Source organism: Syzygium oleosum, unplaced genomic scaffold (genome assembly GCF_021117445.2).
Source record: "Syzygium oleosum isolate NSW1041296 unplaced genomic scaffold, Sole_v2.1 Sole_v2.09, whole genome shotgun sequence".
Classification (NCBI taxonomy): Eukaryota; Viridiplantae; Streptophyta; class Magnoliopsida; order Myrtales; family Myrtaceae; genus Syzygium; species Syzygium oleosum.
This window is the reverse complement of record NW_026607493.1, coordinates 12,310,707-12,328,982: the sequence shown is the minus strand read 5'-3', so window position 1 is coordinate 12,328,982 and position 18,276 is coordinate 12,310,707. Positions and strand designations below refer to the sequence as shown.

Sequence of the window (18,276 nt, the reverse complement as noted above, 5' to 3'; positions counted from 1 at the left end):
GAAAATTAGATCAGGAATCAGATCTTTGAAATCATGTGACTATCGGCGTCGTGTCTTGTGCGAAGATAATGGGAAAGCACTAGTGTAGAAACAAATGCCATACACGTCCTCACTTACAGCCACTCAAAACTTATTCAATCAAATGCAAGACAGATTTGCCCAGTACGAAGCCTCTAAGCACTTCTTCTCCAAAGAAGTAGGTTTGCCCATTCCAAGACCTACAATGATCAATGACGCGAAACAAGAAGAAAATCAGTTCACACCAAGAAAACAAGAAGAAAAACCTTCTCCTGATTGAAAAAACATTATTCGGTCTTAGGTGAGAATTCAAAAAACCTTATGATTTAAATGATTAGGTCGCAGGAAATGTGAGAATTGGAAGGTCGACCGCAAGAGAAATAGAAAAAACCTATTCGATCGAGGAAATGTGAGAATCAAAGCGAGCCCGAAGACAAAAATGGAAATCAATTCATGAAATTGAATGGAATGGGAAATAGCGGATCGAGACTTCGGATGGAGGCGAGGGTCGACCATGTCACCTGCAAGAGAAATAGAAAAAAGTAAGCCGTAGGAGATGATTCGGTGGCAGGAAATGTGAGAAACGAAGAAGAAAATTAGTTCACATCAAGTAAACAAGTAGAAAAACTTTCTCCTGATTGAAAAAACCTTGTTCAGTCCGAGGTGAGAATCGAACCTTATGATTGAAATGATTCGGTAGTAGGAAATGTGAGAATCAGAAGATCTCCCGCAAGAGAAATAGAAAATACCTCTTCAGTCGCAGGAAATGTAAGAATCAAATGAAACCGAGCCCGAAAACAAAAATGCAAATCAATTAATGAAATTGAACAAAATGGGAAACAGCATATCGCGACCTCGAACGGAGGCAAGGGCCAACCACGTCGCTTGCAAGAGAAATAGAAAAAAGTAAAGGTCTGCATAGCAACGTTTCTGTTCCTAGAAATAATTTCTGATCAGAAATAGTTTTTTCTATTTCTATTTCTTGGAATAGTTTCTGAGCAAAAAATAGCGTTTAGTAACTGCACAAAATTTCTATTCCTAGAATAGAAAAAGAATAGAAACGCGTTTAGGGCGCGAATAATCCATTTCTACTCCATGGACGAGTTTCTCCCTTCTGGACTACCGGCGGAGGACGGCGGGTGGCAGTGGGGGGCGGAGGACGGTGGTCGGCAGCGGCAGAGGATGGCGGCCGGAGGCAGTGGAGCATGGCGGTTAGCGGCGGAGCACCGTGGCGTCGGGCGGCGGCGGCGGGAGGTGGCTGGCGGCGGAGGGTGGCCATCGTCGGTCGATGGAGCACGGCGGCCGGTGGCAAAGGATGGCGGCCGATGGTGGGTGACCACCGGCGTCGGGTGGCCAGGGGCGGGAGGTGGCCGGCGGCCGAGGGTAGCCAGCGCCGGGTGGTGGCCAGCGTCGGGCAGTGGAGTACAATGGCCGGCGGCGGAGGATGGTGGCCGGTGGTGGGTGGCCGGCGGCAATGGAGGACGGAGACCGGTGGTGGGTAATCGCCGACGTCGGGTGGTTGGCGGGGGGAGGCGGCCCACGCCGGGAGGCGGCCGACGTCGGGCGATGGAGCACAACGGCCAGCGGTGGAGGACGGCGGCCGGTGGCAGGTGGTGACAAGCGTCGAGCGGTGGAGGACAGTGGTCGACGACAAGAGGCGGCCAGCGGACGGGAGGCGGCCGGCGAGCATTGGCCGGTGGGCGGGAGGCGGCCGGCGAGCGTTGGCCGGCGGGCAGAGGCGGAAGGCGGGCGGTAGGTGGCAGTAAAGGATGGCAAGAGGCGGCGGTGGGCGGGTTGTGGCCGATGGATTGTTTCTTGTTTTTGGAGGATTCCAGAAAAAAAATCGTTTCTTTTCTCTTGTTCCAGAAACAAGAAGCAGATTTTTTTTGCTTCTTGTTTCTGTTCCAAATCTATTTCAGGAACACTTTTTTGTTCCAGAAACAAAAGAACAGATTTTTTTTGCTAAACGAATTTATGTTCTTTTTCTGTTCCGGGGAACAAAAGAACAGAAAAACAAAGAAACAGAAACGTTACTAAACAGACGCTAAGTCGCAGGAGATGATTCGGTGGCAGGAAATGCGAGAAACGAAGAAGAAAATCAATTCACACCAAGAAAACAAGAAGAAAAACCTTCTCCTGATTGAAAAAACTTTATTCCGTCCGAGGTGAGAATCTAACCTTACAATTGAAATGATTCGATCATAGGAAACGTGATAATCGGAAGGTCACCCGCAGGAGAAATAGAAAAAACCTATTCGGTTACGGGAAACATAAGAATCAAATGAAACCGAGCCCAAAGAAAAAAATGCAAATCAATTCACGAAATTAAACGGAATGGAAAACAGCGGATCGCAACATCGAACGGAGGCGAGGGCTGACCACGTCGCATGCAAGAGAAATAGAAAAAAGTAAGTCGTGGGAGATGAATCGGTGGCAGGAAATGTGAGAAACGAAGAAGAAAATCAGTTAACACCGAGAAAACAAGAAAAAAACCTTCTCTAGATTGAAAAAACATTATTCGGTCTGAGGTGAGAATCAAACCTTATGATTGAAATGATTCAATCACAGGAAATGTGAGAATCGGAAGGTCACTCGCAAGAGAAATAAAAAAAAACCTATTCGGTCACAGGAAATGTAAGAATCAAATGAAATTGAGCCCGCAGACAAAAATACAAATCAATTCACAAAATTGGACGGAATGGGAAACGGCGGATCGCGACCTTAAATGGAGGTGAGGGCCGATCATGTCGCCTGCAAGAGCAATAGAAAAAAGTAAGTCGCAGGTAGACCTGTTAAACGGGTAGGTCAGGTCGGATTTGGGTCGGGTCATAAATGGTCCGACCCAAATTTACTGATTAACCTGTTTATGATCAATTTATTTGTAATATAAATATCCTGACTCGTACCCAACCCATACCCGACCCGATCCATATTAGTAAAATACTTATATATTTAACTAAATATAGAAAAACTTGTTTCTTACGACTCTTTTTAAAAATTATACTACTAAAATATTTTCATACAATACAAAGCTAGTGAACAATTTTTATAAATTTTTTTTAAAATTGAGGTTCTGTTTGTTTTGTGAAAAATGCAACATTTTTATAAAATATTTTCCATGAAGTCATTTTCCAAGAAAATAAAAAAATTTCTAGTGTTTGGCTGAAACTTGAAAATGAATTAGAAAATATTTTCCGACGTTTGGTATATAAAATCTGATTTTATTTTACTTCATGCATGCATTTTAATAATTTTTTTTTTTTTTTTTAAAAACGAATTTTTAATTATTTTTTATTTTTTCTGTTTCCTTTATTTTTGGCCGGTGGCCGGCCATGGCAAAGGCCGGCGACCGACCACAGGCGAGGACGAGCTCACCCAAATCCGACAAGTTGAGCCAAACTAGCCTTGGGCGAGGCTCCACCTCGCCAGATCCGACGAGGCCGAGCTTGCCCGAGGCTGGCGAACTCGAGTCTCGCCAAATCGGCTGGGCGGGAGCCTCGCCACAGGTCGGCGAGGCCTCGGACTCGCCGAAATCAGGTGAGCTCAGCCTCACCCAAGGTCGGTAAGGCCGAGCTCGCCCGATTCCGACAAGGTCGTCCCTCCCTTGTGGGTGGTCGCCGGTCGTCACCGTGGCCGGCCACCGACCAAAAATAAAGAAAAAAATAAACAATAATAAAAAGAGAAAAAAAAATAAAAATAAAAATAATTTTGATTTTTTTAAAAAATATATTTTTATAAAAAAGGGGTGGGCTTAATGGGTGAGTTGGAAATAGGTTCCAAATTCAACCCATTAAGACCCATTTACGATAGGCTTAAAATTTTAAGATCAATTTAAGATGGACTCTTCAAAGTTGTATTGATTCATTTATAACCCATTTATTTCTAAATGGGTCATATATGGATTTTAAGACCCATTTAACAGGTCTAGTCGCAGGAGAAGATTTGGTGGCATGGAATATGAGAATTGAAGGTCGCAGAGAAATAGAACAAACCTTAGGATTGAAGTCACAGGAGATGATTCGGTGTGAGAATCGGATGAAACTGGGCCCGAAGACAAAAATGCAAATCAATTCGTGAAATTGAACAGAATGGGAAACCGTGGATCGTGACCTCGTGCGGAGGCGAGGGTCGACCCCATCGCCTGCAAGAGAAATAGAAATCACAGGAGATGATTCAGTCACGCGAAATGCGAGGATTGGAAGTTGGCCCGCAAGAGAAATAGAACAAATTGGGGCTCTATGGGTAGTAGGTCGCTAAGAAACGGGAAGGAACACCTCTGTAAAGAGATAATCTTTCAAATTTCTGTGCTTCCTCTGCACAAATGCTCTTTCACATTTTCTGAGTTCTCTTCACAGAAAACTCTCTCCAAGCTTTGGAGCTGAGAAACGAGAGAGTAGCATTTAGTAAAGTTGCTATGCGCCGCGTTTATTTTTATTTTTATTTTTCATCCAAATGAAATGTGTCACTCTTTGAGTTGAGCTGACTAGATGACACCCGCCACATAAGCTGTTGACATGGACCTTCCGATTCTCACATTTCCTGTGACCAAATAGTTTTTTTTTGTTTTTTTTTAGTTAAACAAAATGAAAATAAACGCAACAATATTGAACAAACTTGTCATTCATCAAAGAAAATTCAAAAAAGGCTAGTTTTCGTGGCATTACGGTTCAAATAAATACAATTAAAATTAGAAGTCATTATGTGAATTGATACGTAACAGAATTCACGAGGGATTAGCATGTCGATCAAGACAATATTAGGACCACAAACAAAATGGAAAACAGGAAAAAGGAAAGGAAGATAAGCTTTTGGTCCTCAAATATCCATGAAAATTTGTTTCAAATTCCGACCATGTGAAATCAAAAGAAACAACAATCATAGTTAATAACTTAATAATAGTTTTAAATTTAAAATTAAAGCGTCGCGTATCGCTTATTTGCAACTGCAACTACAACTTTTTTTATTCCTTCGACCATCCATTATCACCATTGTTCTAACTATGCAGCCATCAAGCTTAAGATATTTCTTGAAAGAATGAATGACGGAAACAATCGAACCTCACAAGAACAAAAACTTGGCATAGATGTATGACAATGAATACCCAAACATGACAAGTTAAGCAAAGCAATGAGCATGCGAATTGTGGGTACTCCAAAACCACAATGAACCCAAGGTCTAAACAAACTTTAGAAAATGTTCTACATGCTCCTCTGAAGCATATAGCTACATTTCCTAACATAAGTCTTCACAAGAAACAAAATTGAATATCAATCTCTCTCAGTGAATCAGTAAATCATGCTGCTCCGGTGGTTGAGAAAGACATCCGATCAAACCATGCACGTGCAGTGATGGGCTACAATTTTTCTACTAGACCTCTTAGAGTTGATCATTTAAAGAAGATATATATATATGCCCTTTGTTTCATATGGTAATGGTCCAACTCTTTGGAGAGACAAAAAAAAACTTCCAACCACTAATCTAAGTAGATGAGAATTTGAGAGCTAAGAAATGAGAAGTAGTAAGAAAATTAGGGATTTTAGATTTAGGGTTTTCGCTTCCAGTTCCAGTTCCTATAAGAACAAAGAACGGCGGTTCCTAAAAAAGTGGAAACGGGAATCAGAACCGAAACCTCCCTCCCTAGAACCGAGAACCTAACTAAACCCACCGATTTGGTTCCTGGTTCTACCCTGAAACCGTGCTCACTCCTATTACTCACTGCAGATGAAAAAGATTTCATCAATTAAAATGATGCCGATAGTATCAACAATTCTGAACCCAGTAAAACACACACAGACTCAAAGACACAAAACCAATTTGTAACTGGACGAGCAATTAAAGAGCAAAACCAATACTAGCAAAAAATCGTTATGTGCAATTCAAAGAAAAATATTATCTCATTATCTCTAATAATGTGTTCATCATAAGAGCTGTCACTAATTATATTAGTCATATTGATTTAGGAAATATAGAAAAATGCGCCATACATTAAGAAAATGAGATAATAATTTTTTATATTTGTCAAAATTTATTTTGGTTAATTTCCTAACATGCCATCTATCTATAAGAAATCGTAATTTTTTAAATTAATCCTCTAATATTATTTATTGGTCGAATATGGACTATCATATTATGGGCAAAAGGACACCAGAAGTGCCACAACTTGTCTATAGAGATCACTTTGGGTACCATAACTTTTTTTCGGATCACTTTAGTGCAACCCTTTTTGAAAAATGATCATTTTAGTGCCAATGCTGACGTGGCTCGCCGAAAATCCGATGTGGCGTTGACACGGCTCGCCGGAGAGGTCCAGTCAGCATTAAAAACAAAAAACGACGCCGTTTAGCCCGCTGACGTGTACTTTTTTAAAAAAAAATTACTTATTTAGTCGTCTGGGTCGCGACGGCGAGGTCTCGCCTTGCCTGGGCCGAAGCGAGGCCGACCTCGCCGTCGCGACCCACGCGACGGCGAGGCGAGACCTGCTGCGTCGCACGGGTCGCGACGGCGAGGTCGGCCTCGCCAGTAGGGCGAGGCGGACCTCGCCCGTCGCTTGGGCTTGCGTGACGGCGAGATCTCGCCTCACCGGATCCGGCCCTCGCTCACCACTGCGCTCACCACCGCCGGCCCTTCCGGCGGTGGTGGGTTAGGCAGCGGCGGCGAGGGCTCCCTCGCCGCTGTTGCAACCTTTATATATATTATTTTTCTAAAAATTAAAAAATTCGAAAAAAAGCGACATAATTTGCACGTGTACAAGTCAGACCATTTTTTTTAATATAAATGCAAGGTCAGCTTTTTGGCCGGAATTTTGACCAGAGTCACTAAAGTGATCTATTTTCCTCCGATTTGGCACCAAAGTGATCCGAAAAAAAGTTATGCCACCAAAGTGATCTCTATACACAAGTTGTGACACTTCTGGTGTACTTTTGCCTCATATCATGTATAGTTTCTCAATGTAGGTATAACATCATTTATTTGTGAATACATTTTGTGATTTTGTGTGTGAACATAGATGGAGGGAGATGGGAAACTAACAGAAACGGTTAGAAAAAGGAGAAAAGAGGACGACTCGTAGTAATAGCCAAGCCCTCTCCGGCAAGACTGGGGTTGTCTTGGTCCATTTTCTGCTTTTGGCAACTCTTCTGTCCACCCATCTCATGTTTTTCTCGCTCGTTTGGGACGGCAAGAGACTTTGGCCTGGTCCTGCTCTGTTGAATGGACTCGGCATTGACTTGTGTCGACCATTAAATGCATTGCCAGCGTCTCCTCTGCCTGCTCCATTCTCTTTCTTTCACTCCTATTGCCCCTCAAAGGTTTGGATTCTGTGGCTTTTTGCTCATTCATAGCGTTAGCAACTGCTCCTGCCATGAGCATGAGGGCCTTTGTCCGGGCTTTGCTTCTGCTCTTGCTTCTTTCATGCGCCCAATCCAAGTACATTGCCTACAACACCACCTCCCACGTCGTGCCTGGCAAGCTCAATGTCCATTTGGTCCCTCACACCCACGACGACGTCGGCTGGAAGAAGACCGTTGATCAGTACTACGTCGGTTCCAACAATACCATTCAGGTCGCCTCACGCTCCGGAACCAAGTCTCAATCTCATTCTTTTCGTACAAAACATGTTATCTTTACTCCTTTGATGGATTCAGGGCGCGTGTTCAGAATGAATTGGATTCCATAGTTCCCGCACTGCTCACCGATAAGAACCGCAAGTTCATCTATGTGGAACAGGCTTGAACTTGCACCCTCTCCCCTTCTTTTTACCTTCTTACGCTTTCTTTAACCTGACTTAGGCTCTTCCCTCTGTCGATGAAGGCTTTTTTCCAACGTTGGTGGAGAGACCAGAGTGAGCAAGTCCAAAGTACAGTCAAGCAGCTCGTGAATTCAGGTCAACTGGAGTTCATGTAAATGACCGACTCCCACTCTTCTAGAATAATTAACCCTTCTATGAGGATGAGGGAGAGGAAGGCAAAACTACTTTCTGTTAAATTGTCTTGCACCAGTCTGTGCCTTTTAGCTTCATTTTACTTGCCAAATAATTAACTAACTCACCGGGATGCATCTTTAAACTCATCCTTGAGGACTTTAAATGTTCATTGCTAACTTTCGGGCACAGAAATGGAGGAATGTGCATGCATGATGAGGCAACAACTCATTACATCGACATGATTGATCAGACGACTCTTGGTCACCGATTTATCAAGGAAGAATTTGGTGTAACTCCAAGAATTGGTTGGCAAATTGATACTTTTGGTCATTCGTCCGTGCAGGCTTACTTGTTAGGGGCAGAGGTCTTGCCTTCTCCATATCTACTTTATTATATACGGCTCTTCCTCTCAATGATGAATGTTGGTCAAGTGATGGTTCGGATCTTTGATGATCCAGGTGAACAGCATTGAGTTCATGACTTGCTTAACACAAAGTTTACTCTAATTACAGGTTGGATTTGATTCTGTCTTCTTTGCCCGAATTGACTACCAAGATAGAGCCAAATGGAAAGCAGAAAAAACTCTTGAGGTTGTCTGGCGAGCATCTAATAGTTTTGGTTCATCTGCTCAGGTGAGTGCTTGAGAATTCTTTCTTCTCCCTCCTTGACGGAGGAACTTGATACACGCTCCTACAAATTGACCTTTTTTGTCCAGAGTGTTTTTCAAAGCTTATTTGGATTCGCAAGTATATGCATTAAGAACTTTCAGTCCTCTGTAGATATTTGCAGGTGCATTTCCGGAGAACTATGGACCTCCCAATAATTTCCATTATGAAGTTAACGATGATTGGCTTGATGATTCAGCTATTGTTCAGGTTATCCTTCTATCGAGTTTTTTTATGATTAACCCTCTAGATTCATATTATTGTCTGCCTAATCTCATTACGTTGTATCAATTTGTAGGATGACTAGAATCTGTTTGATTACAATGTCCTGGAGCGAGTGAATGAGTTTGTGTCTGCTGCAATATCACAAGCAAGACTGTCATAATTAAGATAAGAATTCATTTGACTTAGGAGCCATGCAGGATTTTATTTCCATATGCTTTCAACTTCTCAGCTTCTTGTCAATGTGATGGCCTCTTCATAATCTGTACATAGAAGTGGATCATATTTCCCTACAGGAGCAGTTTATCTTGCATTATAGGAGTCTGATAGATGACGTGAATATTAGACTTTGGATTATTTACTCAAAAGGGGATCACTGTTTTCTTTTATTTTTCTTGATGTATCATCGGTTTGTTGAGTTCATTTATAGGTTGGCTCTCTCCTGGTGCTTTGGAGTGAAAGCGATACTTCTATCGAGAATGATTCGTATCTTTGTTTCGCTAGTAATTAACAAATCATTGTTGCCAAAATAATCTCCATCTGAATTTAGGCTCATCAGAAATGTCCTCCACCTAATGTTTTTCAGGCCAACATCACTCGTACAAACCATGTCATGTGGACAATGGGCAGTGACTTCAAGTACCAATATGCACATACATGGTTCCGGCAATTGGATAAATTTATTCACTACGTCAATCAGGTTAGTATCTTTTATGCCATTACATGAATCATGATGGGTTTCTTTTATGTACTCATGATAGTTACTTTATGTACTCCTCTGGTTTCAAGTGATATTGATCGGTATCTACTAGTTTTTGCTCCATTTGATACCAGTTATTGGCAATGCATCAGATGAATTCGCAACTTTACATTCTAGAAGAACATGAAAGATTCCAATACCATGCTACCACCTGATGTCTACATAATGCCTTATTGCTTTAGCACACAGACTAGAATGATGTTGAACAAGTGTGGCAACTAATGCTTTTCGCGCATATCTCGTTACTGACTACTACATTTGCAAGCCCTTTGAAATCCATTTCCAGTTATTTCCAGCATTCTTATATTGACATGATCATTTCTCACTCGAATAAACATGGATAAGTAACTTTCATTTTGTTCTCAATGCAGTTTGGAGTGATTTCTAGGATGGACTAGTCAATGCCTTATACTCGACCCCTTCAATTTATACCGATGCCAAGCATGCTTCCAACGATCAATGGCCACTCAAAACTGGGGACTTCTTACCGTAAGCTCGATGTTTTAGAGTAACATAGAAGTTGCAGAAAAATTTTCTTTTCTAATTTTTTATCTTGACCTCTTAGAGATGCTTGACAGATATGCAGATAAAATAAATGTTTACTGGACTGGATACTTTACGAGCAGACCTGCCCTCAAAGGCTACGTGAGGATGCTGAGTGGTTACTACTTGGTAACATCCACGTGACCCATCTCTTGATTCCAATTGCCAATAAAATATTGTATAAGCTCATGATAATATGCGGATGAGTTATGAATATCGGCCTTTTGATATATAAACAGGCTGCCATGCAATTAGAATTTTTGACAGGAAGAAAGAAACTGGGGCCAAACACTGATTCCTTAGCTGACGCTTTAGCCATTTCACAGCATCACGATACAGTTACTGTTACTGAGAGACAGCATGTTGCTGATGACTACACCAAGCGACTACCTGCAGGCTATATTGAGGTTTAGCTCGTTATATCCTCTTGAGAGTTTTCAAGACATATGACCACATATATTTCCATATTCTTGCGACTCGTATTTACTTTGTCAGGCTGAGGACGTAGTTGCAGCATCTCTTGGCTGCATGATGGAGTCACCCAGAACAGCTTCTAGCAATTCTTCAGAGAAAAAAATTCAACAGGCAATAGTAGACTGTTTTGACATTTCTTAGGATTAGCCTACTCCCATTTGAGCTTTTAGGCCATCACATAAAAATCTTATTATGCTTCTACATTATACTTTTCGCATTGGTTGCAAAATAATTACAGATGCGACATAAAAAAATGCATATACACCCACTTTAGCATCAGACTGACATGCGATGGTTGAATATTTGAGTCAGCATCGATGGAAGAGATTTTAGTCCATAGTTACTATTCCCTCTTAAAATTTGCAAACTTTTCTGCACTTTACGTGCCAAGCAGTCTATTATTTCAAAATCACGACATGCTAACTTTTGGTCTGTCTTCTTGGCATGAGTTCAGTGTCCACTTTTGAACATTAGTTACTGTCCCCCATCAGAAGTTGATCTATCAAATGGGAAGAAGCTGGTGAGTGTGCAAACACCTTGGATGAATTTTCTTGAACTACCAAAAAAAGTTTGTGTTTAAGACATAATTTTTTTAGGTGGTTGTTGTCTACAATTCACTAGGATGGAAAAGAGAGGATGTTATAAGAGTTCCTGTGAGTATTTGACGTACTTTTATCTGAGAAAGACAAATTATTAATCGTTATTAGAGTTCCTGTGAGTATTTGACATACATGGTACAGGTTGTTAGTGAAGATGTTAGTGTTCAGGACTCCAGCGGAAGAGAAGTTCAATCGCAGCTTCTTCCTATAATGAATGTCACATTGGGTATAAGGAACTATTATACGTTGGCATATCTGGGAAAATCCCCAATTGTGACCCCCAAATATTGGCTTGCTTTCACTGTATACGTTCCACCCCTTGGTTTCAATAGTTACATCATTTCAAGTGCAAAAGGAAAAGGTATGCAAATGGTTTCGTCCAGTTGCAATGTGAAGTATTGCCAAATTCACATTTCTATTTCTCTTCTTCTTTTTGGCTCCATTTGGCAGTTGGTACTGCAACTTCTGAAAGACAAATCATGTATGCTTCGGAAAGGGGAGTGAATGATACAGTAGAAATAGGGGAAGGAAACTTAAAACTTGTTTATTCTGGAAATGAAAGCAAGACAGGCTGAATATATAAACAGCAGAAGTTCGGTATGTCCTTTGTTATAGCACAATGTGTTTCATGAGTAGAAAAAACCAGAATTTTCTTCCTTTTCTTAATGTCTATCTACAAGCATCTTCATCCTTTACCATGCTTTCTCCTTCAGCAGAAATGTTTAGATGAGGCAACTTGCTTTCGCATTTAAATTTGTTCATGTACTTTAATGAGAGACATAATGATTGAATGAAGGTCAAAGCACCTTTGGAGCAATCGTACAGCTTTTACTCCAGAGATGATGGAAGTGTGGATCTTCAGGTAAATCATTTTTTATCAATGGTTGCTACCTAAGGGAGCATCTGCAAAAGTGTCTTTATCTTACAGATATTCTTGTATAACTCTTGTAGTCCTCTGCATCTGGAGCATACATCTTTCGGCCAAATGGTTCGTACCCTATCAAGTATGACAGGAAGGTATAGTTTCTTCCAGAATATCTACTCGGAACAGCTCATGACAGTCTATAATTGTAACACCTTCCAATGTCTAGGTTCCTTTGACTATTTTGCGGGGACCACTGGTGGATGAAGTACATCAAAGGATCAATCCATGGATGCATCGGTGGTTTGCTATGGCACTTTAGTTTTCTCACCAGATTGCTAAAATGCATTCATGACACTGCATCAAACTATTAGATTGGTTCATCATGTTCCTCATATTGACTAAGCTTTTAGAGGTTTTAGGCCATTAAAGTCGACCATAATAAACTTTTTGTATCGACAACTGTGAGTGTGAAACTCACACATGGACCATCAGAGTCCCAATATATCTGACTTTTGTCCATATTGAACCACGATAATGTTCAACTGATGATGGAATTGAGGAAACAAGCAGCACAAAGGATTATTGTGTATGGGCCTGGTGATCACAATTAGCAGAAACTCTTAGCTTGCATTTCCATTGATGAAGTCCCCAATATAGTGGAAAGCTACATTGATGTGTTTTATTCTCTTAGGGTACCTGTCATCTTAGTTTGTTGATGTTAAGAACTTAATCATGGGATCCTAACTAAACTAAAAAGGAAAACGATGATATTGGAATCCAAAAGAGTTAGGGGACTACAGACGTTCATAAAGTGGTATTGGGAGAAATTTTTTGTTTTCTTGCTGTCCTTCTCATTTTCTTATTTTCTGTACATGTCTTTTCGGTTAATATGCCTTTTGGAATTCAAATGCAATATATTCTGCAACTCCTAGTTCAGATCCTTGCCCTGTTATGATTCTTCAGTGTTCTTGATAAGCTGATAATACTTGCTACTACAGAAGGGACTTCTGTGGGAAGGCATAGGGAAGGTTTTCACTTTCCAGGATAGCCATTACATGCATAGAAACTCTTTCTTAGGTTATGCATCTTAAATACCTAAGAGTTAAGAAATAAGCTAGATATGCATTATGGTCTCACTTCATAATAGCTAAGAGATATTGGGGAAAATTGTTGTGCGAAACAAAGGATGTTGAAATTCTCAAGATCATCTCCACAGATAATCTAGGTAATGTTTGCTACCTGCCGTGCCATCACCATGCGGGGTAAGCATCATTCAGTCACTATGTGGAATGAAAAGAAACACCAGGGCCTATCACATCATCTCCACATGTGAATTTTGTTCATGATGAAAGTGTCTAGAAGCATTTCATGGGTCAATTTCATGCAAAACACTTTGGCAGTTGGGCTAACGTCATAAGCCCTATCTGTTAGAAAATGACTAGGTATCCTTTTATCATTTGAGTTAGTTGGCATCAGGTATGCATATATGTCCATGTGTGCTTTATTCAAGATAACAATTCTAGCATCCTAGTCTAGCTTATTTTGTTAGACATTTATTTTCAGAATCTTACACATGAATTCTTAAATCAATAGCAAGTCATTATGCACGCTGGACCAAAAAAAAAAAAAAACTATGCACGCCGGTCATCAATGTCAATTGGTAATACGACATTAATAGATTATGAAACAGAAATAACTCAGCATAATATTCTGTCTTTGGAGATTGAACCATGTGATTGATGGTTCTATCTTCTGAGTTTTTCAGCAGGTCCTTTCTTTTGATAGCATCGTGCTTCAGAAAATGACCGATTTTCTTAGAAGAGGCTCCATATCAGAAAATGCCACAATTTTGAAAACTGCCTGGATCTGGAATAAAAGATAGAACTCTGTGTTTTGTGGTAACTTGAGAATTTGGCCTGTATTGCAGATAACAAGAGTTTACAAGAAAAAAGAGCATGTTGAGGTTGAGTTCACTGTAAGTTTGTCGATCTTATCCTCTGGCATCATCAGGGTGAACGCTATGAAACACTATGTAATAACCTTATCCAAATTCTGCTGGAGCTATGTTATGCTTGCAGGTAGGGCCTATCCCAATTGATGATAATATTGGCAAAGAGGTTGTCACTCAGATTAGAACTACCATAAACAACAATAAGACGTTCTCTACTGATTCTAATGGTCGTGATTTCCTAAAAAGGGTATGTCATTCAGTTGCCCCAAAAGCCAACATTATGTCCTAAAGTACAATTATATCCCTTTGCTATTATTTTGTGCTTATTTCTTCTTTCCCATGTCATTTGTGCTATGATGGGGTGTTGGTGATTCTAATTGTACATTCAGTTGTTCAGATAATCTATGAAAAATTTTCTTGCAGATTCGAGATTACAGAGAAGATTGGGATTTGAAGGTTAATCAACCAGTTGCAGGAAATTATTACCCTGTATGTTCTGGTCATATTGCGCAACCATCTTATCCACACTGTATTAATTGCTCAGTCTTTTCCACTACGTTTTCCTTCCTGCCTAGTTGAACATAATCCGGATGCAAAAACTCGTCTGATAAGCTAATAAATGGAGAGGAAGACTTGAGGTGCTGACCTTGACTTGGATAGCTTTCATGGTTTCTGCAGCAGACTAAATTCATGTAAATTGCAAAGTAACTTTCGAAAACTTCCAATTTAATTAATAGGACAGAGAGCTGATATAATATACTTACAGGGTAAAAATAACCGCAATGGAGACAGTGAACTAAAATGTAATTTTCTTACATATATAGACAGTCTACCCTTAGTTTACATTCAACCGTGTTGCATAAAGTTTGACATCCATCTGAAGATATTAGTCGCTTTTTGTTACATCATTGGATAATATCAAGGTATTTGCCTTTTGCCATTAAGTTAACAGTTGAAATGCATTTCGCCTGCCCGGGATAATATGAAGAATCCACTTTATTTTGTTTTTCACTTTCAGCACACAATTGAAACAAACCCAGATGCTGGCATTCCTTTGTCTAACTCATATGGGCGCAGTCAATTCCGGAGCTGTATATATTATTAACCAGGTTGATAACCTATAAGGTTATCTTTTTGCATGAATTAGTGGCAAAAGAGAATTTTTCAGCTTTGTCAATGTTTTGTCAAATTCTTCAATGGCATGAGTAACATGCTTAAAGTTAACTCGAGAACGCTGAATCCCCTTCTAGCAATGAGTTATGAAACAGGCACATATCAGAATGCGTCAGAAAAAGGTCAATTCAAGCTTCATTGGAAGTAGCTTTTACAATAGACTTTGTTTAAAATGGAAAAACAGAATTTTGCTTGCTAAGATCACGACTAGAAATTCTCCAATCACATCAAATTACTGTTTTAGTCTATGTTTCCTCATTAACTCTTTGAATTACATAAAGATCAATGTGAAAGTAAAAATATTTTACTGCAATCTACTCGGGTGCTAATCATTCTGGTATTGTCCTTCCAGATTAATCTTGGCCTATATATCCGAGATGACAGTACAGAGCTCTCAGTTCTAGTCAATCGACCTGTGGGAGGTTCAAGCATCATTGATGGGCAATTGGAACTAATGCTCCACAGATTTCTTTTATCCCTGTTGCTTTGAACCTCAATAAACAATGATGAATACCATATTCCAGTATACCACTTAGAGATTTGAGATAAGTTTGGATCATACAGGAGGTTACTTCGTGATGATGACAAAGGCATCGCCGAGGCGCTAAATGAAACAATCTGTGTCATTGATGATTGCAGGGGACTCACTGTAAGTGGTACAGGTTCTATTCCTTTGTCTTCAGTCTAAAACCGGTTCTACTTACACATTGTAAGATGTAACATGCAGATCATGGGAAAGCACTACCTGAGAATTGATCCTTCAGGCGAGGGTGCTAAATGGCGTAGAACATTTGGACAGGAGATATATTCTCCGCTTCTACTAGCCTTTACAGAGCAGGTGAAAGAGTAATGTCTTCGTTTCGTTGGTCGTCACTGCAGACAAAATTCATTTATTAGCTTATTATCGTTCTGCAGGGAGGGAACTATGGGGCAAACTCCTATATACCAACCTTTTCAGCATTAGCTTCTTCTTACACCTTACCTGATAATATTGCCCTGATAACCCTCCAGGTTATGAATCTCAATCTATGTTTAGTTTTTGGAAAAGGAAAAGTTTAAGACCAACTTTATAAAGTGTGCTTTGAAATTGTATTTGCAGTTCTTCTAGATATTTGGATCAAAGATTTCTATGTTTCAGCCTGATATTGCCACTTAAAAAACACAAATGATGGAACAAAGAATATCTCCCTCCTTTTGCTAAATCGTTGTTATGTTTCCTCAACCACTGCAGGAGCTGGAGGATGGGAATGTTCTCCTTAGATTGGCACACTTATATGAGGTTCTTACTTTATTTAGATCGTTGCTCTCCAGAGAATTATTTACACGTTCTTAATAAGTCTTGAAGATGTAACTTTCTGTGGTAATTTAAACCCAAGATTGGAGAGGACAAGGATCTCTCAGTTATGGCCAATGTCGAATTGAAGAAACTCTTTCCAGATAAGAAGGTAACAGCAGAATAAAGAGCAACAGTTCGCTGTTGTATGCTGTCGGCCACTTAAGTGATTTGTCTCATGTTATCTTCTCCTGCAATGATTCAGATAAACAGGATAGTGGAGCTTAATTTATCTGCTAACCAAGAAAAAGCGGATATGCTGAAAAGAAGACTGGTGTGGAAAGTAGAAGGCTCTCCTGAAGGAGCCAATCCAGTCAGGGGAGGTCCTGTAGATCCTATAGAACTTGTGGTGGAGCTTGCACCCATGGAGATCCGCACCTATTTTAAACTTTGGCTCTTAAGGGCCACTCAAGTGTAAGAAGTGCGGTGCAAATGTGAGATTTCATCGGACAATTTATAAATCGTGCAGGTTAACCGTCTATAAGGCCATCCTGAACGGTACACGAGCAACTTGGGTAAGTCTATGGAGCATTCATCCCACTTCAGTTTGAAAGGGGAAGGCATATGTTGTATGGGACAAAAATCAGACATCTTCTTACTCGGTCTCTAGTTCTCTCTCTCTTCTCTGGTTTTAATTATTAATCCCCTGCAAATTTCATCTCCACAAGCAGGTCTTCTCAATGGAATGACTCTTCTTCTTGTCAGCCAGCTGGACATTTTGTTGCATATCACCAATGAATCCTAAACACAACAGGTCTCATCTAACAGAAATAGACTCAACATTCCATAACCTACACTTCTAGGTCAACAAAGCATCGTATTTGGCTCCGAACCATGTAGGTATTATTGTCTATCCTATCACATGAGCTAGGATTTCATATTGTAGCTGGGTATATGCAAGAGATAGATCAAGTATAAACTGCCTACATATTTGAGAAACCAGTGAGAGCAAAAAAAGGTTGACATGGCAGCCTTCATTCTCTCCAATTTTGGAAGCTCTTTCGTTGTTATGGGACTGGTGCGTACATTGTCTTATGAATTTGGTACTCCCTCCTAAAGAAAAAGCTGCCTCAACTTTAACATATATGGGGTACCCCCTTCAAATTATAATAAATTCAAGAACCGAAACAAAACATTGGACTTGGAACATCACGTTGTTCCAAGCATCATAGAAAAAGAACCACAGGCTTGATTTCGTGATTTATACCGTCTGACGGACAAGTTATGTGAAACCCACTTCTTGGGTGATTCATCTGCTTTACATATTGGTGCACCACCCCACGAAGAGCATTACTCATGCGATGTTTATAGAGTTCGTCCTCATATGCCAATATAATAACTTCAATCATTCTATCCTTTATACCAGACATACCATAAGAGCGCTTGCAAAGTTAATAATCAAAGCCCTAGGGTAGTTCAAGCGCACATTGCATAACAGGCGTATGCCATGTTATATAACAATGGGCTAGAGCTCACAATACTTAAGACTTTCTACTGACTGTTAATTATGATCGTTCATGGGTGATAAGATGAAAACAATTTTATGTTCCGCCAGAAGAATTCAGCGTAGTAATCACCGAAAACTTGGAGAGGCTGCTTGAAGTGTCTGTCTGTTTGAGATAGATAAGTTACTGCAATATGGACTAATTTCAATGAACACAGGTGCATCAAAGGAGCTATTTCTTGCACTTAGGATATATCCCATACCAACTCTTCCCCTTCTCACGTAAAAACAAAAAAAGATACCGTGAC

The 18,276-nt window shown here is 40.3% G+C and overlaps 1 pseudogene; it reads left to right on the top strand.

Annotated features, from left to right (window-relative positions):
- The first annotated feature begins 7,312 nt into the window (after positions 1–7,312).
- Positions 7,313–17,096, top strand: LOC115663456 (probable alpha-mannosidase At5g13980; annotated as a pseudogene).
- Positions 17,097–18,276: the final 1,180 nt, after the last annotated feature.